A 24,306-nucleotide genomic window follows, 5' to 3' on the forward strand; every position below is an offset into this window, starting at 1 on the left:
CCAGTGTGGGGCTTGAACCCAGGACCTCGCTATCAAGAGTCATGTTCTACCAACTGAGCCAGCTAGGCACATGAAATAGTTTTTAAAATCACATTTAGAAGTATAGTTTACAGAACCATAGCATTTTTGTGTTTTCTCCTGTACGTCTATCAGTTATGTAACCTATTTAGTTGTGTTTCAACTGCACATTTATCTAATGAGGCCCCAGTAATTTTGAAAAGTTGAATGAGTATTACATATTTTATGTGAAAATAATTTTTAAGAAAGCTATTAAGGTTATTATTGTAAACCTGAAGTAGGTAGGAAATAAAAATAGGCAATGTAACATGTAGCCAGACATGGAGATGGTACTAGGGATACATATGCAGGATGTATTGGTGTCGGGAGTGTCCTGGACTAAGTAGTTTTCTCTCTGGTTGTTGGAGTACAATAGCAGCTGCTTCTTTTAAAAAGAGCCGTGTTGTAGACAAGTAAAAGAGACAAATACAAAGAGAATGAACTTTCTATCCAGGATATTAGGATGTAACCTAGAATAATATGACAGGAACCTAGGGTTCAATCTTCCTTAAATGATTAGAATGTTATAGTCTACCAATTTCACTTTATGACAGCACAGTGAAGAGCTTCGATGAGCATTGCTCTTTTTGTAGTTACCAAATATTTACAAAGGTGCCAGGAATTTTTAAGCAAGCCTTTGCAGTGAGTCAGTTTATGCAAAATATTTTTATGACATCATATTCAGTGGGGTGGCATGATTCAAAACTTACAGAAGGACCATTAGGCAGTCAATTTACATTATGTATTACATAAAAATTATTTGAAAGTAATATATAATACTTAATCTGTTAAATTAATTGACATTTCTTGAACTTCTTGGCTAACTTCGTAAAATTGTTTATTTTCATGAGTCATATTTTCTTGAATCTGCCCGTATAGATGTCACTACTAGCCAAATACCTTACCTTTCCTCATAATTACCATCCTTCACATTTTTGAAAAGTAAATTTCAATAGAAAATTATATTTAATCGCTCAAAATTTTATATATGTGTAAAGTGTTAGATATTTCTTCAACAGATATTTGGTGTCTATGTAAGGCAAGGCATAGGCCCCTTCCCTGTACACATGAATCCTCAACCCATTATAGTACATTATAATAAGAGCTATTTCTTATGGAAGTGTAATAAAAATGTGAATGGTGTGAATACACAAGAACGGCTTAAAACTGTCTAGATAAAAACTTAAGTGTGTATTTTGTGCATTTTTTTTATATATGGAATCCTACAATTTTTTGTACTTCAGGCCATCTTAATTGAATGATTAAAGGATATTCTGTGAAGTGAGATCGGTAGAGGTTAGGCTTTCATACTGATTCCTGAACTCCCAAGACAGCATAAGTTTATATCAAATTTCCTGAGGAATTATTACCAACACTTCAGGTAAAACTTGAATCTTGTGCTCCCTGTGGTGTCTGCATTTAGTTTGGGCAACAATTCTAGCAAATGTATTTTGGGGTTCAAAATGAACCTTATTAAAATAAGTATTTTCATCTACCATAAATTAGCAAAAGATATGTGTCCTCCTACACTCTGATAATATGATGTGAGTGTCTAAAGTTGTCCTGATAATGTCCGGAAATAATTCTTTAAGAACAAGTACTCTTAAATAAAAGTTATTTTTGGCAGATATCTTCCAAAATGTAATTGGTTTACATATGAGTGCAGTAGGTCGATCCTTTCTATTACATAGAGGTATGTTTTGTAATTAATTCATCTTGAACTTTGTAGAGGTGTGTTTCTCTCAAAAAGGTGATATATCAGTTCATTATTCAAAACATTTTATGCCTTAGATAAATATCTGGTAACTCCAGTTTCAGGAATTATCCACATCAAAACAATAATAGACGCCTATGATATAACATGCATTTCTATCCATGTTTACTATGTTTTATATAATTCATCCTAAATAGATTACAAAGTACAAAATTGAGTTTTCTTTGCCATGTACTGGAAGGAAACCAAAATATTTTTGGAGCCCTGACTTTAGTTTTACAACGTCCTTGGTCTCACCTCTTTATAGAAGCAAGTAGTCATTCATTCAGCAAGAATGTCAGTTTAGACAAAGTATTAGTTTGCTAGGGCTGCTATGACAAAGTGCCATAAACTGGGTGGCATAAACACCAGAAAATTATTTTCTCAAATTCTGGTGGCTAGAAGTCCCAGATCAGTTTGTGGCAGGATTGGTTCTTTCTAAGGATTATGAGGGAAAAGTCTGTTCCAGGTCTACCTCCTTGGCTTGCTAATGACCTTCTTCTTCCTGTGTCTCCATGTAGCCTTTCTTCTGTCCTTGGCTATGTACACATTTTCTTTTTATTATAATACTAGTCATACTGGTTGAGAGTCCATCTTTTTTTTTTTTTTTTTTTTAAGATTTTTTTATTTACTTATTCATGAGAGACACACACAAGAGGCAGAGACACAGGCAGGGGGAGAGGCAGGCTCCCTCAGGGAGTCCAGTGCGGGACTCCATCTGGATCCCAAGATCATGCCCTGAGCAAAAGGCAGACACTCAACTGCTGAGCTACCCGGGCGTCCTGGATTAGGGCCCATCTTAAGAACTCCATTTTAATCAACTCTGTAAACACCCTGTCTCTACATAAAGACATGATCTATGGTACTGGGCGTTAGGACTTCATGAATTTTTTAAAAAAATAATTTAGCCCATTAACACTTATCCTGGCTTGTACAAAAAAAAGCTGTTAAGATTATATTTTTTAGTCTTTAGAATTTTTCAAAATAATGAGAAAGGCTTTTCAGAATATTTTGTATGTACCTTCACAACAGTATATTAGGAAAAATTTGCTAAGGATACAACAGTGGGTTTGAAACCAAATCATTTCATCAAAGTCAGCACTGGAACTTAAGGAAGAATAACTGGACTGAATTGAGTTTTGGCTCAGCCATCAATGCTTGAATTTCCCCTGGACACAATATCTAAATAATCTGTGCCTCATTTGTTGTTCTAGAGAGAAGGAAGTATGAGTCAAAATTTACTCTTCTTGTAAAGACTTCAGTCTCATTGGAGTGGAGCCCACATTAATCACCTCATTTTAATTTACCTCTTTAAAGACCCTATCTTCAAATAGGATCATGTCTGAGGTACCAAATTTTGGGGAAGATATAACTTAGCATTCAACCCATAATGGACATTTAGGCTCACAAATTATCAAAACAGACACTGGGCCTATTAATTGCCCCATTCATTGCCAAAATATATACCTGTAGATTATGATTATATAATCATATATAACGTCTTTAGATTGTATAGCGTACTGTGTACACCACAGTGGTAAATACAGAGATAGATAAATCCTCTCTTTTTCTCCCTGTCTCTTTCCTTTTTCCCCTTCCCATGCACACAGTCATTCCTTTAGTAATCATGGGTACAGCATTACCAACAAGGCCACTGGAGATCTAGATTAATTTGCCAAAGCTCCCCCGTGTGAGAACCCAAGTAGCAGAATTTGATTTCTAAATCAAGTATGTTAGAGTCTCAAACTCTTTCTTTTAACTCCTTATTAAGACCTTCTTGCTTTTATTATCTTATTGAAGCTGCTTTTCTCTTAGCCCTGACAGTTCCTTCCTTACATTTTATACTATTTGTTGTTGCAAACCAGCAGTGGAATTTCTGAAACCAGCTCAATGATTGGGAGTCATTGGTGTGCGTAAGCCACAGGCCTTGTGCTATTAACTGACCTGTAGCAGACCATGCATTAGAATATCTGAGGATTCTTCATATTTTGGAGGAGAAAACCATCATGAAAAGTGCAAATATTATCATGTGATATTATTCTAGTCCACACTTTTAGTCACTGGGCATTTTATAACAGGTACAACCTTAAAGCTGATAAATTCGACTTCAGCTCTTTGTTATTTCCTTTTGTGAAAGTGTCAGAGATAGCAAACATATCCAGAAAAATGGCGGGGGGTGGGGGGAGGTGGCGACAAATTGAGTGACTGGGTAATCCACAGGAATCAAGTAAAATGACAAAATCACCTACAGTCTTAATATCAAGTCTTAGAATTATGGAGTGGGTTGGTTATTTTGATATAGGTATTTGGCAAAATATCCCTGCAAACACCCCATATGAAAGTACAGTTACGTGACTCTTACCAAAAACTCTTCATAGTACAAATTGATATGAGTACATAGTAATAAAATTAAAAAAACAAATACTTTCCAAAAGAGGATTAGTGATGTTTATCATTTGTCTTAGGGCGATGCATTTAGAATTTTAATTTGACACGCATAGCTTTTTAGCTTCTTATAAACTCTGTTTAACTCCATTGCTAATCAGCATTTTAGAATTATTTTCTAGCTCTCATGGATGTTCCTTTTCTTCAAATAGTCTTATCAGGAAACTTGTTTCCTTCAGATTGTGGATAGCTGCATGTTCACTGTCAATAATAAAAGCATTTCCATATATTTCTATAGTAACCTTAGTCCACAGAAAATATGTGATTTTTTTTTTTTTTTTTTTTTTTTTAAATATGTGATTTTATTTTGCTCTGCCAACACAGCTGCTTGGACTTCCTTCATCTGATAACCATTTCGGATTAGTCATCGATTTGTCTCTGTTTTCCGTACTAGGTTGCAGCCTCTTAAAGGACACAGACTGTGCACTTTGTTATACATCTTTACCCCATAGTGTCCTTTGAAATGCCAAGAACTCTGAAGTTGTTTAATAAGAATCACTTGGATTGATTTTTATCTTTGCAGCCAAGTAAGGGAGACAGGTGCCATTTCCTCTGACTTTTATGTGGTCGTACGCTCCTGGAGCAGAGATTAGAGACATATGTCCAGCTTCCAAGTCCAATTCTGAACCTATTAGCTTAATGCAGGGCCTCTCCCTAAAATACTCCTTACTGCCAACATGAATAAAACACATTCTCTGTGCAAAGCTTGAGCTCCTAACAGCAACTTTCTATAGCCAGCTGGAATTTTCTTTGAAATTATGGATTTTGTCTTTAAGAATTCTATAAATATTACTTTGCGTTTGTGTTTCTGTTTTTTTAAAGATTTTTATTTATTCATGAGAGACACAGAGAGAGAGAGAGGCAGAGACACAGGCAGAGGGAGAAGTAGGCTCCCCACAGGGAGCTCAAAGTGGGCCTGGATCCCAGGACCCCAGGATTACGTCCTGAGTCAAAGGCAGACACATTCACTGAGCCACCCAGGCCTCCCTTACTTTGCATCTGTTATATCTATTTGAATATAAAAGTAACGTTGTACATACTTAACATCAAGTAGAACAGCTGTATCAGGGAGCTGTGCCGCCTTTATCTTGTGCGTCCTGTTATCTCCTTCCTTTACCTGTCACACCTGGAATATGCATGCCCCAGTTTAAGAAGCCCTGTTGAGATCTTTCACAAAAGTCTCTTTGCTTTAAGGTTGACTATAAAAATGCTTCAGATATCAAAATTCACTTGGATAGTAGAAATTCATGAGGAGGCCCTTAGTCTAGGGGATAGAGCATTGACTTTCATGGAGCCCTAAATTTGAAACTGTTGGAGTCCATGCAGGTCACTGTGGGGTGAAGAGGAAGATAAAGGGGCAAAGGCATGTTTTCAGTCTTTTACCCTCGCTTCAAACTGAACAGCTCCATTGACATCCACTTTTTTTTTTTTTAAGATTTTATTTTGTAAGAAGTTTGCTTTTTCTATCTTTGTTTCTTTTTTTTTTAAAGAGCCAATGAATTATATAGAAGAAATAAGGGAATTTTAATATAAAATTTTCAGTTTCTTTGAATAACTAAATTTCTTTATTAGACACTTATTCTTCATACTAGCTTTATTTTTTTTTCCCAACAAAATTCTTACAAATAATCAAAAAGGACCTAGTGTGGCAAAACTAAATGTCACAGTGACTTAGAGCTATAAAAGCATCACACATGTATTCTAGGCCTGACTTCTCATTGACAATCATATCTTTTCCAGATGTCACATAGCTGCTTTGTTCAACTACTTTCAGTAATGGGAATTCACAACTTTTTGCTGCAGCCCACAATATTACTGGATACCTTTCCTTGTTAGCAAGTTCTTTCTAAAGCTGAACCAGAAACCTCTTGCCTATAGTTTTTGCCCCAAGCTATGTAGCCCCACGCTCTACAGAAAAGCACAGAAGACAGGTGTCCTTTATCTACAAAGTAACCCTCCAACAGAAGCAGAATTACTGTGAAATTAATACAGCTTAAGCTTCAAGCATCTCCTGTGCACCAACCACTCGTGAAGCTCTGGGAGGGGGCCCTGGGAATAGTTCGGAAGGTCATATGTTTTTTTTTTTTTAGGTTAGCAAAAATAAGATATTTTAATCACAGGACAAGTCTCGTCCAATTTCTGTTCCCTTATATTTTTCTTCATGTACAGTGGGGTGGGAGGTGCTAGAGGGGCTGGGGCAGGTTGGGGATCTGATTATGGGATGCTTCAGTTGGGAATGTACTTAGTTTGGGCTCAGTAGGGCAGGCGTTATGTGGCTCATGGTAATCTTCATGTGTTTTTAGGTTAACTGCTCTCCATTCCAATGCACAGGAATGGCTTCTAGGAAATCGCTTCTGCTAACTCTGCTAGAGCACAAAGATATGTGGCCAGAAGTCATACTGTAATATGAACATGTCCTAAAATGTCTCACACCTTAAGTATGTGGGTAGTGGATATTTGAATGCATGAAGTCAGAAACCAGTTGATGAGAATCTAATTGTCACATGCGTAAAATTGTTAAGCGGAGGCTCCTCTAGCCAGTGATTTCTGTTCTCAGGAGTATGCTCCATAATGGAGCATGTGCAATTATAAATACCATATTTTTTTTAATTTTCTATGAAATTGAACAAAATAGAATTCTTCAGAATTCCTATGCTCATATTCTATAAAACTGTAACAGTAACATAAACCCTGAATATGTCTATGACAACTTATAAATGAAAGAAACTTGATAGAGGTTTTCTCTAATTTGTTAACAAACCTAAACATTTATGTTTTTAATGATGACTTGTGAAGCTGACAGAAACTCTTCTAATATATCAACAAAAAATAATTTTTAATCAACCATACCAAAGAAACCTAATTATCTATTTTCTGTATAGAAAAATATTGCAAGATCTTTGCCATAAAATGATTAAAGAGATAATCAAGAATACACAGACAAAATTGTGGGGGGGGGAAGTGCAATAAAAGTATGCTAGGCAGTTAATAAAGAATAATATTATTTTATTTTCCTGAACATTTTTTATGAATGGAATTTCAGTTGGCATTTGAAAATTTGGACTTTTTTTATGATTCTAAATATTCACTTTAAAGATTTTCTTTACGTATTAGACAGACAGAGAGTGCACAGTAGGCGGAAGCAGCAGGCAGAGGGAGGGAGGGAGAAGCAGGCCCTCTGCTGAGCAGAGAGCCTGAGATGGGGCTCGACCCCAGGACCCTGGGATCATGACCTGAGCCAGAGGCAGACGCCTAACTGACTGAGCCACCCAGGCGCCCCTAAATATTCACCTTAATAACTAATTGTGCATTTGTAATTTTGTGGTAATTCTCATAAAAGAAAACCCTCCTTCACAAGTTGCATGACCTTTAGGACACAACTAATTCATCCTCCAAATGTTCAGAAACAGCACTACATCTTTTTTTTTTTTTTTTTTTTTTTTGTCCTTCCCCAGGTAAATATCCTCAGCTCTTTCCAGTATGATGATTCTTTTCAGATTTTTTTGTCAAGCGCTGATTCTTGGCCTGTTCGCTCATTAACTAAGGCCCCACTCCCCTTAGGAGACCGGGGAGGAGTAGATTTGAATGAAGGCAAAGCACAGCTTTGTAAAATCAGTAAATGTTACACGTTTGGCATCAACCATCTATAGATGCCAGAATTTCAAGTTATAGATCCTATTATGTTAGACAATCTATCTTACCTTTACTTGAAGATTCAGCTCCTTTATCTATAAAAAGAGGAATGACAGCTCCTAGCTGAAGGTTGAGAGGTGTAATGAAAAAATACGCGTGGGCCCCCTAGCTCAGCACTTGGCACATAACGGATGACCAGGTAGCGTTTGCCATTGTTTTTATTAGCGTTTAAACAGAAACACATGCTCTCTTCTGAACCTTTCACAGAGACCGAGAAAGTTTGATTACATTTTCAAAGAATGTAACATTTCTCATTTTGCAAGTGATGAAAAGCCAGTTTTCCCCTGGTAAGCTACCAGACAGATTGAGCACACGAACCACTAGTCCCTGAAACCAAGCCTAGCGAGGCCTGCAGGACTTTCGGGCAATTATGCGGAGTTGCGACTTCCCAGCGGACGCTCTGGCTGTCAGCTGATTCCAGAAGCTTATGGTGGAACTTCTGGTGTTGCTCTGGGCCTTCTGTGTTTAGTGCTGGGCAAGAAGCCAGTTATCCGGGAGGAAGGTAAGACGACGGGATGCTATTTAAACTAATTTCTGTGGATGTATATTAATTATCCAGGGTGAGACTTATCCATAGCTTTACCTCCCGACGGCCTCTCTCGTGGTCATTGCATGTCCAACACGTTAAACAGAAGAACGGCTGGGGAAGAGACAAATGGATATTTTTCATTGCATTGAAAATGAGTTGGAAGTGAGGGAATGAAGAAGTCATAGTTAAAAATGACTGCAATAGTGCAATCGTAAGGATAATGGTAGTAATACATGGCACGTGTATTTATATTTTCTGTGATCATGTTCCCAACAGCCTAGGGATAGATACCAAAGTCAAGTAATGTATAGAGAGGAATGGCCAAAAAAGAAAAAAAAAGTAGAATTGAGTGGGCTAGGTGCAGATAAAAATGCACACATACATCCTGTAAGTGCAACACTATGCGATGGGCCCAGAATGGGGAGACCAGAGGGAAGGTCGTGAACCTAATAGGTCCTGCGCATCGTGCAGGAGCTAAGCTCTAATTCAAAGGATTTTTGCCCTGTGAAAATGTAGAAGATTCTTTTTCTTTTTCTTTCTTTCTTTCTTTTTCTTTCTTTCTTTCTTTCTTTCTTTCTTTCTTTCTTTCTTTCTTTCTTTCTTTCTTTCTTTTTTTAAATTTTCAGCAGCAAAGCTGAAAAATCTGGAATTTTATGGTAAATCATAAAATATAAAATATTGGGCCAGTTGAAAATGAAAACAACTTCTGGGTCAAATATGAAGTCTGCCAGGGCTGATTTGGCTTCAGCATAGATTTTGTAAACCTCTGCCCACAAATGGGCAGCATCGCCATCACGGGAACACGGAGCCCCAGGCAGGCCCGGGGTCAGGAACAAGGGAGGATGCAAAGAAAATCAGCTCAGTGGTGACTTACAGAATGAGCTGGGTCTCGAATAGTATGTGGTTTACCCTGTGTCTGTAGGTATGTTTACCTGAGGTATGGGTAGGGGCATGATAAGCACACAGGAGGCGGGTGTGTTGTTCTCAGATGACCAAGAGCGGGTGCGTTGGGGGTGCAGAGAAGCAGTCGATGGCCTGCATGGTTGGGGAACCTACACTGGGGGCTCTTCCGTTTTGTGTCCCACTGGCAACTCCATTTTAGTCCCTGTCTCTATCAAAAGGACTGAATATTTCTTTCTTGATCTGTTGAGAGGGAAAAGACAGCATTTTTCTCCAATAAATTGGACAAAAAGGAAAGCGCAAAACACTTACACAGAATCCTATATCCTGGTCTTTCCACTTGGCTATGACACTTAGGCATAGTTTATAAAGGTAATTTCTGCTAAAGGTGTTAAAAGGATGTAAAAGGTGAAAGTAGTTTATATCTTTATAAATCTATGCTTTTGGAAGACAATAATTTAAAACCAGGTTTGGTCCTCCTCCCAAGTGTCTGGGTTTTCTCTTTTTTGTTTTTTTTTTTTGTTTGTTTGTTTTTTTGTTTTTTTTTTTAGTAAGAACATAATAGAGCTGCTTCTTTTCCTTTAAAAAATAAAGAAGAAAGAGGAAGAAGAAGAAAGGAAAAGAAAAAGAAAAAAAACTTGCAGTTTTTCTCATCGAGAGGTTCTAATTAAAATGTTCCATTTGAAGGGTTTTTTTGGCCAACCCAAATTCTTGTTAAGCAAATGCTTTATATTCCTTGCTGGAGTATAAAGCTGCAGTATTCCTAGAGGGCAATTTTGCAAAATACCAATAAGCCCAAATGTACAGCAACATATATAATTTCAGTACCTTAAAGCATAGATTATTCCAGAATTTTTAAATAAGTAGGATTATATTGGTCAACAGATTTTATATGTATCACTTTGGTAAAATGAAATGATACTTTAACATAATCTTTAAGCAAGAGTATGCTCATCCGGCAGTTATAAGAGCAATCCCATTCTTACAAACCTCTATTCTTTATGAAAATTTAAGATTTTCTATCTAACACAAATTATTATTTTTGCAATATTATTTTAGAATCTTTTTTTTTTTAATCTCAGAGGAAGCCAATACAAATTTTAGTGATTTCTATAAAATAAACTTGGCATAGTTATTTTATTTCAAATGAAATATCAATTCTTAAGCTTTAGAAGCCAGATGGATTTTTTTTTCCATATTTAGCACTTTCTGTTATTTTGAGGATCAGAGTTATTGGGGAGTAATCATCATCATAATTTAAATGGATTATTAGACTGAGTTTCATAGGCTCTTATTTTTTATGATTGTAATTACATGTAATTTTGTCTAGTGATATGTCATTTATTTGTTACATTAAAATTGTAACAGGGGCAAGCACCCGGATGGCTCATTGGTTGGGCATCTGACTCTTGGTTTTGGCTCAGGTCATGATCTTGGGGTCATGAGATTGATCCCTGTGATGGGCTCTGTGCTCACTGGGGAGTCTGCTTGAGATTCCCTCTCCCTCTTCCACTGCCCCCCTCCACATTTGTGTTCTCTTTCTCCTTATCTCTAAAATAAATATATCTTAAAAATTTTTTTTTTGGACTGCTTGGGTGGCTCAGTGGTTGAGCATCTGACTTTTGGCTCAGGGTGTGACCCCAGGGTCCTGGGATCAAGTCCCACATCGGGCTCCCTGCATGGGGCCTGCTTCTCCCTCTGCCTGTGTCTCTGCTTCTCTCTCTGTGTCTCTCATGAATAAATAAAATATTTAAAAATTAATAAATTAAAAATTTTTGAGTGGAAAAGTCAATGCATATATAGAATTTGATATTTTAGTTTATAAAATATTAATTATAAGGAATTATATTTTTAATGAATTCATAAGAAGACATTGTGTCTTATACTTTTTAAGAAAAGAATATTACTGATAATTCCCTTTCACGGAATTTCTGAGCAACATTCTGATTTTGACTATGAATTTACTATGTTCAATAATTAAAGTTTAGAAATATAATTAAAGTTCATATTTCAGGGATCCCTGGGTGGCTTGGCACCTGCCTTTGGCCCAGGGCACGATCCTGGAGACCCAGGATCGAATCCCACATCGGGCTCCTGGTGCATGAAGCCTGCTTCTCCCTCTGCCTGTGTCTCTGCCTCTCTCTCTCTCTCTCTCTCTCTCTCTCTGTGTGACTATCATAAATAAATTAAAAAAAAATAAATCAAAAAAATAAATAAAGTTCATATTTCAAATGTATTAGATATGACTGGTTTATGAATTATTTTTTAAAATACTTTATTTATTCACGAGAGACACACAGAGAGAGGCAGAGACACAGGCAGAGGGAGAAGCAGGCTCCCTGCGGATCCTGATGTGGGACTCGATTCCAGGACCAAGATCACACCCTGAGTTGAACAGAGACACTCAACCACTGAGCCACCCAGGCGTCCCCTATGAATTAAATTTTTAGGAGTTATATGTATACACCTGTAGATATTTGCAAGTTTATGTATTATACATCAACATCATTGATTTCACTTATAACCAATGAAACTGACAGTTTGAGCTCAGAGTATATAGACTAAAGGAACTGAGCAGATAACCAGGTAATTAGGAGTGAATTGAGCAAGTGAACTAGGTGGTTATTGTTTAGGCTGTAGAGACCTTTGTGTCTGCAGCGGAAGAGCTGCCATTTGGTGATGGCCGTGCTTTGCTCACATATGGCACCAAATGGCAATGCCTGTCCCTCCAGCACAGATAAAGGGAAGCCAGTCGAAATGGTTTCTTTTATTACACACATATAAAGCATCTTGAAAATAAGATTTTTTGATTAATAATTCTTATTTTGCGGGGAGATTTTATTTCACATAATGAAGAACTATAAAACCCATGTTAAATCTGACCGTTTATTACTGTGGTTCTTGTGGTTTTATCCTATGTAACTACCGCTTTGCTGGATTCAGGCACAGTGGCCTTCCTTCAGCTGAAAGAAAGGACCACGTTCTCTTCTACCTCCAGGCTTTCTCCCATGCTCCCCAGTATGCTCCCCTCACTATCCTCCAAATATTTCTGTGGCTGGCTCCTCACATTTTACCTCTGTTTTTAAGGTTACTTCCCTAAAACCACTATTGATAGGTTGTTATCCTTTCACATGGCATCCTGCCCTTTTCGTACACAACCCTATTGCAGCTGGTACTTGTTTGTTTGCTTGCTTTGCTCTCCTCTGTGTCTCCGACTAGAATGCAACCTCTGTGAGACCAGTGGAAACTCCATCTGTAAAGTCAGCACCCAGTACCGGCAGCAGTAGAGATCGGTGGTTAAGGGGTCACTAAGAACCATACTGCCTCGTTTGAGTCCTGGATCTGTCACTCCCAGGTCCTCTTTTCGGGTGTCATCTGTGAAATGGACATGATAGAAGAAAGATTACAGGAGTCAGTATATGTAAGTTACTCGGCATGTAATGAGGACTCGTTAAAGGTCAGTTAGCTAGGTATAATAGTGTCTGGTAAATAGTGAGTAATCAACGAACATTTAGTGAATGAATGAATGATATAATAGAGTTTCAGTATCAGAAAGATAACAGGTGTCTCCGAATGCCATTTCCATCACCTAGGACCTTTGCCATGTTTTTAAAGCTTTTCAAACCTCTGTTCCTCAGTGTTTAAACATGGTGTTGGCTTTTCTGAGGTTTTTGTAGGGATGCACTGAGGTGTTACTTATAGTGTGTGCTATGATTTACTATTGTTTAAAAAAATAAATTAGAAGCCCTAGATACCATTCTCATTTAGGACTGTCAACAGCCCTGCCTGAGGCCATTTGTACCTGTTGTTGGGGTAATTATCTCTAACAGTTCTAGTCATTAAAACTGTTTGGTTATAAATAACAAAACCGATTCAATTCAAAACCAATTCTAGCTAGCTTTAACCTTAAAGAAATTACAAAAAAAAATTTAAAAAGCACATTTATTATAACTAGCCGATTGGGCAAGAATCCTTCCTGATACGTTCACAGCCTGAATTCACTGTTATTTTCCATTACCCCTTTAAACTTTATGGAAAGTGTCCCTCTTTTATGGACAAAAACCCTGGCAGATGTCATGGTTTTTTTACTCCTATAGGATAGAATTTACCTACAGTTACTTTAACCCACAAACATAATTTAAGTAATTAGAATGTACCGGCATATTGGTTTTCTATTATCACTATAAGAAATTAACACAGACTTAATGGCTTAAAACAAAACAAATGCATTGCCCTCTAGTTTTGTAGATCAGAGGTCCAACAGGGGTCTCAGTGGGTTAAGATTGAGGTGTCTGCAAGATGGTGTTTCTTTCTGGAGGCCTGAAGAAGAATCATGCCTTTCCCACCGTCTAGAGCCACCTGCATTCTTTGGCTTGTGCCCCCCTCTTCTGTCTCATGAACAAACAATTGCAGATCAAGTCGTCTTCAAATCATACCTCTCTGACCCTCTGTGCATTCCTCTTCTACTTTTAAGGACTCATGTCATTAAATTGGGCCATTCGGGATGGTTCAGGATAACCTCTTCATCTCTAGGTCACCTGATTAGTAAAAATTATATATGTAACCTTAATTCCCTTTTTTTTCCTGTAATCTGAGAACTACCTCAGAAGTACTTGGGCTTGTGGGATTAAGACATGGACATCTTCAGGGACCTTTGTACTGACTACCATACGTGGCCTGTCTAATCTCGCCTTATAGATTGGGATTTCCTGTAGGTTCAGGTCAACAAGACATGAGCCAGGATCCTTCCTTTTTTACCTTCCAATGAGAGCAAACACATTTTACATTCCAAAACTTTCAGTGTGGCCCCCCTCTAGGTCCTCCACTCAAGGTTGTGACTCAAAATTACCATTCTCCCAGTCTTCCCCCCAGAAAAGATGGATTAATCTTAAATCACAGCAATTGCTTTCTAAGAAGAAAGTTGTTCATCAATTCTTTCACCAAATATTTTCATACAATCTCTGACAAATATCAGTATCACTGGTCAGGTTAACATCTCTAAGAGTAACAGAACAGTTTCTCAACACCGTTTCCTTATGAATTTAATTGGCGAAAGATCAAAGAGGTATTCTCACATTTACTGAACCGATAAGTGTCCATCTATTCATGGAATCCAAGGGGTAGGCCTTGGAAAGACTAAAATTGATGAAAGAGCCATAAGTCATCCAGACTAATTACGCTCTTCATCTCTTATCTCCTTTTCCTCCAAATATCAGCTTCATTATTCTCCCTTCTGTGACTAGCTGTTCTAAGGTCCCTCTCTGGTCCCAGGGCTGAACATGGCTGTACACATACAGCTCCTGACGTTACGTGTTGCAAGCCTAACCTTAATTCTCCTTCAGTCCCAAATCAAAATTGCAGGGGGCGGGGGAGGAAATCTCTGGTCTTCCTAGTTGGAGTTTTATGTACATACTTGTTTAGTCAACTGTAACCTGTGGAATGAACTTGATTACATAGAACAGAATGTTCTACTCCTGTGGTTGTGGGGGAACAGCTAAGAGAGATTCCTTGAGATTTGGAAAAACAGTCTAAAAACTGTGTATCACAGTTATTTGTAAATCTTATAATAACAGTTAAAAACAATAATCTGTATTATATCCACCAGTTTTCTGAGAACCTATTATGATCAGGCCTTGCATTATCATATGGAACTATCACCTCAACCCCATGTGGAGGCTCAGGTGTTTTATTCATTTTAGTAAAGAAAGAAAATTGAGGCTCAGAGAAGTGAAATAATTTGTTCAAGATCACACTAGGAGCAAGTAGTGGCCAAGACCTAAAATGCACATTTATCTGACTCAAACTCCATCAAAAAGATACCAATAGAATGATACCCACTGTGTAATTTTAACAGAAAAAAAAAAATGTTTCAAAAGGGCCTGAACATTGTTAGGTTTTATATCTCAATTTATGCCCATGCCTCTGAATATATTTATCTTTCTACATCTATATCTTATCTATATTTACCCGTACACTCCTCTTTCTCTCACTGTCTGGGCTATATATTTAAAAGTGAGTACTGGAATAACCTGCTATTTAAGTTCTGTTTTTTTCTGTCTATATTTTTGTTAGTGATAATAATGATTATAAGAAGATAGTGTTTTATAAAGAAAAATAAATGTCAGTCTAATTTTCTTATTTTGCCATTTCTCTGGAGAGTGATAGTTTTTCCTTAGGTGGCTTCTTGTCTCCTTTTTTTCACTTCAAACAGAATTGTCGTGCTGACCTGATGTGTTTCCCTTTTCTAACTAAAATTCCCCAAATCAACATGGTGGGTAAGATACTCATATCAGGTTTTGTAAAAGTATGAGTTTATAAGAAAGAAGCTATGAAATATCACCCTACCCCACCCTCTCATAAATAGAATATCTATGTTTTATAGCTTTTTAATTATACCACAGATTTTTCTTCCTAGGTTGCTTTAAGGAATTCTTATTAAAGTTTACAAAAATTTCTTATCAACTAAATTTATTAACTACTTCTTGAATTCCTATTTATACACATACAGACATTTCTTTTTGCTAGGTATTGGCCAAAACTAAAAAGCTCAGATTCCATTTATAAATATCAGAGACATGTATATAAACTGTATGGATGCCCTTGGCATTTTTTGAAAGCCTAGTTTAGGACCTCTTAAATCTTTCTAATTTATTTTGAATAACAATCAGGGATCATAAATAAGAATTACTTTTTTCTCAAAATGGTAAATACTTTATTTTGATTATAAAAGTAATAGGTAACTATTTTCAAGATATGAAAAAAAAATCAAGGGTGCAAGGAAGAAATTAGACAATCACCAGTAATTCTATAACGTGGTGATAATTGTATTTTTAGCATATGTCATATACTGTGACAAATAATGCAGCAATGTTTTAGATATTTTGTAAGTCAGTGAATATTTCTGCATTATCAGTTAAAGATTATTCCACTACACTATTGTATAAATAATTTTAAAAACCTATTGTTAGCATTGAATTACTTATATTTCTTTATATTGTAAACAACACTAACAACTGTTACGTGAGCTATTTTGTAAACTTTTCTGGTTATTGTCTTGGAAGATTTCCTGGGAGTGACATTTCTAATGATTGTTACTTAATTCTCTCTCTCTTTCCATCCAAGAGAGGTTTTTATTTATTTTTTATTTTTTATTTTTTATTTTTTTTAGTTCTTTGTTTAAAGACATTTATTTTAGCAGGGACAGGGGGAGGAATAGAGGGACAGAATCTTCAAGCAGAGTCACTGCTGATTGCAGAGCCCAATAAAGGGGTTTCAGTCTCATGACCCTGAGATCATGACTTGAGCCAAAACTACAAATAGGATGCTTGACCAACTGAGCCACCCAGGGGCCCCTGATTTTTTTTTTTAATATTTTAGATATATTTTGTCAAATTGTCCTCCAGAAAGATTGCACCATTTTTTACTCTGTCTATAAAGGAGTACATTTTCTTTGACTGCCTTCTGCCATAAAACAAGTCAACTGAACAAAATATCTAAAACAATTGGTAACAAACATTGTACAACAGAAAGCCCAGGACTGTGATCCTAAGAAAAGGAAATAAAACAAGATGAACCTCACAATAGCCCTGGTTTTATACACAGATGAATATGGGTATAAATTGTTCTCAAAATGATAAAGGAAGAGCCCACGTATATCCTGAGTTGAAGAGCTGGAGATTGAACTTTGAAAGAATGAGCCACCGCTGTAGGTGGAGGTAAGAGGTGCTGCACAAAGAAAGAGCTCCAGACATCTGCAGAAGAACACTTTGAAGTCTGTAACTGAATATCAATCAGTTCAAAGGGTGAAACACCATGATATTGAACAAAGAACAGGTACTAGAAAAATAAAAATACCAGAGAGTTCTAAATTGGATAATTTCCTGAGTTCACTCAAGCTAGGAATCCTTCATATTCTTACCAATAAGACTGGATAGACCTGATGACTGTACAAGGCATCTAGGAGAGCTCTAGAAAATGCCACACATTCTATTTGAATGACTAAACTAGCTCTAGAGTAAACGCTACTCTAGGCCTCCCGTAAAAAGAAAAACTATAAGAAAAATTAAAAACAATCAGGCTGATCTAAGAATAACTTAATAGCCTTTAGTGCTGTTACTAGTGGAGACAAGCATTGTTCTCAGAATTTAATATAATTAATTCAATGATAAAAATCAGATGTTCCACAAAAAAATAAAATAAAATAAACACGATTCTTTAACTTCAGCTGGATGTTTGCTCTACTTAATTTGGTCAAGCAAAGTGTTCAACTGGAACAAAAATAATGTGTACAAAGTGCTAGAAATAAAACTAAAGATATATCTTCATATATCTTTTACATAAAAATCTATAAGAATAAAAAAAAGATACATAGAATGTAAATTAATACTTGATCCAAAGTCCAGCATCTTTATAGGAATACAACAAAATTTACCACTCAATAGTTTACAAGTCATAGAGTCAAAATTTTCTGCATCTAATAAAACATTACTAGACATGCAAAGAAGCAGAAAACTGAGACTCATAATCAGAAGAAAAATTAAGAGAAATAGATCCAGAATGACAGAATTAGCAAATGACTTTAAAATTACTATTATAAACATGAGCAATGGTAATAAAGGCAAACAGCCTAGTAAGGAAAAAAAACAAAAAACGAAATATTTAAAAATGTTAGAATGTTGAAGATGTTAGAAGTTCCAAATAGAACTTGTAGAAATGAAAAATAAACTGTTAGAAATGAAAATTTCACTGGATAGATTTATAGTAGAATAGTAAACAGAAGAACCATTAGTGAACTGAGAATCACAGCAGGAGATGCTATTCAAACATAACAACAAAAGAAAAAGGACTGAAGAAAATCAGAGTTCCAGTGACCTGTTGGATTTCTACATCTATATCTATGTGTTTACTTATAACATATGTGTAATTAGAGTAGCAGAAGGAAAGAAGAGTGAAGAAAGGAGAGATAAAATATTTGAGGATAGCAAGCAATGGAAGATTTTTTTTTTTATAGAATTTGGTGAATATTATATAAGCTGACAAAGCCAAGAAGTTCAACAAACTCCAAGCATGCTCAAACTCTAAGCATGATAAACACAAAGAAAATTCCACCAAGTCACATAATACTCAAATGGACTAAGAATGAGTGAAAAATGAATACATAAAAATAGCCAAAGGAGGGGCGGGGGCATGGTATGCAGATGATAAAGGATAAGAAAAACCATAGGGTTTTTTTTGTTTTGTTTTTTGTTTTTGTTTTGTTTTGTTTTGTTTTTTTTTAACAGAAACTATGTAAGCCAGATGACAAAGGGGAAAAAATATTTAAAATTCTGAAAGAAAAAAAATATATATATTTTTTAATGAGGAGCGGAGGGGCAGAGAGAGAGAGAGAGAGAGAATCCCAAGCCTACTCCATGCCCAGCACAGAGCTGGATTTGGGCTCAGTCTCAGGATCATGAGATCATGACCTGAACCAAAATCAAGAGTTGGGTCCAACCAAGTGAGCCACCCAGGCACTCCAAGAAATATTTCAATGAATACAAAAAAAAAAAAAAAAAAAAAGAAAAAAAAGAAAAAAAAAACTTTTTTAGGAATAAAAGTTAAGTAAGGACTTTTTTCAGATAAACTGAGAAAATTTCCTATCATTGGACAACTATAAGAAATGGGTTGGGTTGGGTTTTTTTGTTCTGTTTTGGCTACAGCAGGACTTTTCCTAGGCTACAGTGCAGGGTGGGCTGCACACACTGCATCCTGCTGGGGACAGCTGGTTGCCCTGTGAGCTGAAGAAGAAGGTGGAGTCCTTCACCTGCCCCTGGTCCAAGGCACCTGTCTTAGGCACCAGCATCAGTGTGTCCTGTAGCTTGTGACCCACAAGGGCAGTTTTCAGGTAGTAGGAAACTTAAACTTGGGTCTATGCAAAGGGACAAATAGGATAAAAATGGCAAATACCTGTGCCCTCAACAGTGAAAGAGAGTAAGATAAACATAAAAAAAAAAAAAAAAAAAAAAATTGCATCGTGAATGGCAGCTTTCTCTTTATATAAGAAAATTTCTGAACTTACATTGAAATTGGCCACTTTATGGATTCATTTTCAGCTCATTAACAAATTAAAATTCCAATAAAACTGTTCTGGTATGTTAATTTGGTGGTGAAGATGAATTATTATATTGATACCGTTGTAAATATTTACATTTGGACACTGAAATTGGGAGGAAATCTCAGATGACTTTGTTGGTAAAAAGCCAAGAGTCGGGTATTTAAGTGCTTTAGAGTATAAAGAGGAAACAAAGCAAAAAGGGGCTGTATAAAAAGAATTGGACCCACTAGAAAGTGAACAACTCACCTAAATTTGTTCAGATTCTACTTTGAAAAAAAAAAAAAAAAAAAGTTTCCAGACCAGTGTTTGAAGACAAATGCAGAATTTGTGATGTCATAAAATAACTCTTAAGTTAGAAAGCAGAATGTTCTCTTTAATTTTAACTTTAATAATTTAAATTGCCTTCCAAGTTTCTTGATGCGCTTTACACTGTCCTCTTTGTTTCCGCTATTTAACTTGTACTTCATTAGGTGCTAATAGGGGTAATTCAATCCCAGTTCATGTCTTTTAACTGTTATGAACTTTAAAATATAATTTTCAATTTATCACCCATCTGAAGTAAAAGAGTTTTTTGTTTTTTGTTTTAGATTTTTGGAAAGCTAAAGAAAAGTGGTGTAGGAAAGATAGCTTTTTTCCTTTGTTCTCCTAGGTTCAGTGGCTGGGGACCCTGCAAATCAAACGGACAAAACACAGAATAACAGGAGGAAAAAAAAAAAAAAAAAGATTTAATGACATGCGTGCATACTGGGAATTCATAAAGGAATGTGATTCTAGGAGACAGAATTTGAGGCTTCTATACTTAGGCTAGAGGATGGAGAAAGGGTTTGAGATTTCTTAGGGTGAGGTAAGTTATGGGAAGGGGAGTGGGCGGTGTGTATCCTAAAACAAGGAGTATTTAGTGTTTTGTTTTGTTTCAGATAGGAATTATCTGAGGGACTAAGACTTGTCTCCAGAGTGGTTCCCCGCCTAGTGGGAGAAAGGGAAAGGCTATGAGGGATGGAAACTTCTGTCCTTCTTATAAATAGAAGGGAGCTAAGGCAGGGAGCTAATTGCCTTTAGTTCAAAACAATCCTTACACCCAAGTGTCATATTTGGGGGGCAACATATTCTGGCCCCTTAGAGGGAAGCAGAGTCCTGGTCACACTTTTTAATTAACGGTGTCCCTTATGCTCTCATTTTAACGATTTTAGTAGAAAGTTGAAATATGTTTTCAATTGATCAATGGTCAATTATTTATTAAATGCTTATGAATCTTGCAGACCTAAAAACAGCAACTAAAAGGATGCTCTCAATAGCTGCCTTGACTATTGGAAGAATTGCCCAGCTTTCTAAAGGAAAAAAAAAAAAAAGGAAATAAAAATCGTTATGTTAGGCTATAAGAAGGCTAAAGGTTTGAGGCGAGGTCTGAGGAACATAATCAGTATGTAAAGGTACCTTTAGCCACAGCACGCCTAGCTCTATTTTTATGTTTATTCAGTTCTTAAAATTGCTCACATGGGAGCCCCTCATTGTCCATTGTGATCAGATACTGTATTTCCCAGTGTCTTCCTGGGATTCTTTTTTTTTTTTTTTTCCCCATAGATTTCTCCCCATTTGGCTTATTATTCTGTAAAGTCCATCCAAAGTAGCTGTGTTTATCGCCCTTTTTTTGTTCTGTGATTTTCCCCCTCATTTTGTTCATCTGGTCACCATAGGAAAGACAGCCAGTCACTTTAGAGAAAGTCTATTTTAAGTACTAGCTACTTAGGGGAAGGTTGAAGACTTTAATCCTTCCTCTCCTTTTCTGTAACAATGCTAGCTGGCAGCCAGTCAGCAGGGAAAGTGGAAGAGGAGCTTTCAGAAAGAAAACATTCACGCTAGAAAGTAGTGGTCCATTGTGATGCTGAACAAAAGTCGTCCTCTTGGAATCTTCCCCCCCCCTCCGCCCCAGGAATGCTTGTTATGCCACTTCGACTTTATTCAAAAACAGGAGGAGGAAAAAGAAACCAGAAAAATGAAAAATTAAAGAAATATTATGTATCAAAACGATAAACTCAATTTCTCTGATTCCCCATAATTAGTCATTCTCAACTACTTTTGTTCGTATTCGTGAATCGAAAGGGCACTTAGTGTGGAAGGTAAGAAGTGATGGTTGGTAGACACCCACCGTGTCCTGTTACTAAGATGCTAGAGGAAGGGATCTAATGTTGCTAAAGACAGCGAGGAGCCTCACCTTTTACTTGAGCTTCACCTTGAGAGAGAAGGCTGTGACCCCCTGGACGGCCGTTGGACGTTGGTGGTTTTCCATTTAGTTAGTATTTGCCAAATTTCTGTAGCAGAGTTGCCATTAATTGTTTTGCTTTTTGAGGCTCTGGGGAGGAGGCCGAAGGCTGGACGACCTTTTGCCCTTGGGCTGAATGACTGGCTTCTACTTGGACCCTTAGCAGGGGCGTCCTAGATCATTCTTTGATATGGAGATGAAACTTCTTTTTTAAGGATTGGTCATATCAGTATGTTTAGAGCAAATAAACTTATCTCGGAGCTAATACCATTTAAGGATCCTCATTGAGTTTTAAAAGGATGAGAGAAGTCATTCTATCACTTTGGGAGACCTCCGTGTTCTAGGGTTTTAGCTGGAGATTTTTTTTTTTCCAGCCTTATTGTAAATTTTTAGCATGTCCTGATATTTCCAAATCAAAAAGTCCATCATTCTGCGTCATCTTAGGAAGTTAGGATACATCTTCCTTTAATATTTTTCCTTGGTAGTGGAGGTGGGGAGGGGGGAGCTGGGTGGCTCAGTCAGTTGGGCATCTGCCTCTGGCTCAGGTCATGATCCCAGGGTCCTGGGGTGGAGCCCCGCATCGGGCTCCCTGCTGGGCAGGGAGTGGGGAGTCTGCTTCTCCCTCTGCCTCTGCCTGCTGCTCCCCTTGCTTGTGCTCTTGCTCTCTTTCCATCAAATAAATAAAATCTTAAAAAAAAAAAAAAAAGTGTTCCTTGGGGATCCTCTTGAGGGAGTTTTGCCCCGGTTTGTGGAATAGTTCTGTATAGATTAATCAAGTATTTGTGTGTGTGTGTGTGTGTGTGTGTGTGTGTACACTTCATTTTATAGATCCATGATAGTATTAAATACACATTGAAAGTTCACTATTTTCTCTTTTTCAAATGATACTTAGATGATTATTATAGCCAGTCTTCCTACTGTCAGTAGACTCACACGGATGAGGCTGAGGTTTCTAATAAATTAGAGTATATTGCTTTAAAACCTTCTGGCACGTAAGCCAAGATGTCATGAGATCCTCATAAAAGGTATATAAGTCATTAGATACCGTGATTACAAGCTCGCGTTTAATGTTTTGTTACACAGTTCTTCCACAATCTAGAAGAGTGTTGTTCCCAGCAGCAAATTAGGATGCTTCGTAAGATCACTCCCACCTGCCTTCCACCCTGGCACCTCCATGTGTCTGTTATTTTTAGATGAGTCATCGTATATCTTAATTATGTGAAATAACCTGTAAACCACCAGTAATTGTTAAGCAAGTCTGTAGTATGTGCCTGTGTGTGTTAGCATATAATTTATATAGTTCCTTGGCTACTTCCTTTAGTAAGACTGTAGTAGAAAGATCATGAAAATGACAATACTCTCCTCATCATTATTGCTTGTTTCCTTGTTAATGGATGTGTTTATTTATTTATTTATTTATTTATTTATTTATTTTTAATGGATGTGTTTTATTACGGAAAGAAGTAGTTACTTTCTTTGTTCTCTATCAACACAAATTTTCTTAAGATTCTGTATGCAATTTTATGAACAATAAAAGGAAAAGTTTAGTTACGTTACTTTTGACTACCAGTCAATCTTAATACAAAGCTCTTGGTATGCTTTAATTTTGACTATGTATGTGTGTATATATATATATGTGTGTGTGTGTGTGTGTGTGTGTGTGTGTAGAGAGAGAGAGAGAGAGAGAGTCAAATTTGTATGCATATATAGTCAAAATTATATATATAATCAAAAATATATATATTCATATTCACAGGTATAGGAAAGTAAATGTGGTTATGTATTCAACTAAGTTAAATGAACTAGATGCTAATGGAGGGTGAGGAGTCAGCAGGATGGAAAATTGTGGGGATAATGTGCTGACCTTATTGAGTAGGCTGTGAGACCAGTGAACATACCTGAGCATGGAAATGACATGACTACATTTTAGGAGGATCGCTCTCTCTGCCCGATGACTCTGCAGATACAGAAAGGATGGATTCAAGGAAAAAGGAGAATTCATTTAAGGAGTTTCTGTCTTGGCAAAAGATGATAATGGGCTTACCCAGAGGATAGTGAGAGTGAATTAAGGAGGTGAATTTCGATGACATTTAGGATATGGAATTCTTAGGACTTCATGACTATTTGGGGAATGTGGGAGGATATAGCTAAGGATAAATCCTAATTTTCTGTCTAGGGCAACTGGGTAGATGGTAATACTCAGATCTGGAAGAAAGGATGTAGAATATGTTCAGCCAGTATTCCTAAGCATGAGAAATCCTTGTTTATTTCTACCCGTTTTTCCTGTATGTATATATTATATGCATTCACCCCTTTCCCTAGTTTACCTGTCTCATTTCTGGTAGGACTCAAAAACATTTAGCAGCTATAAGGATCAGACAATCCCAACCTAAAAATTTTTGGCTATAATCAAACAATAAAATTTCAGCTTCAACAAAGAATCTTTAATCAAAAACACTAAGTGATGAAATGCCTGGGTCTAAAGCCAAATGGCTCATGGTATCAAAGTACAAACTTTCTCATTTTTGCACTGTTGACATCTTTATTTTAATCAAGATGGACACCTGGGTGACTCA

At 36.7% G+C, this 24,306-nt stretch overlaps 1 long non-coding RNA gene across 1 annotated transcript in view; it reads right to left on the reverse strand.

Moving 5' to 3' along the window:
• Positions 1-12,250: 12,250 nt before the first annotated feature.
• Positions 12,251-24,306, reverse strand: part of LOC140622327 (uncharacterized) — a 30,015-nt gene continuing 17,959 nt past the window's right edge. Inside the window, exon 4 of the long non-coding RNA XR_012022091.1 lies at positions 12,251-12,752. This is a non-coding gene — a long non-coding RNA (uncharacterized lncRNA). The remainder of the gene's footprint in view (positions 12,753-24,306) is intronic.

The sequence above is a fragment of the Canis lupus genome, chromosome 31 (assembly GCF_048164855.1).
Source record: "Canis lupus baileyi chromosome 31, mCanLup2.hap1, whole genome shotgun sequence".
Classification (NCBI taxonomy): Eukaryota; Metazoa; Chordata; class Mammalia; order Carnivora; family Canidae; genus Canis; species Canis lupus.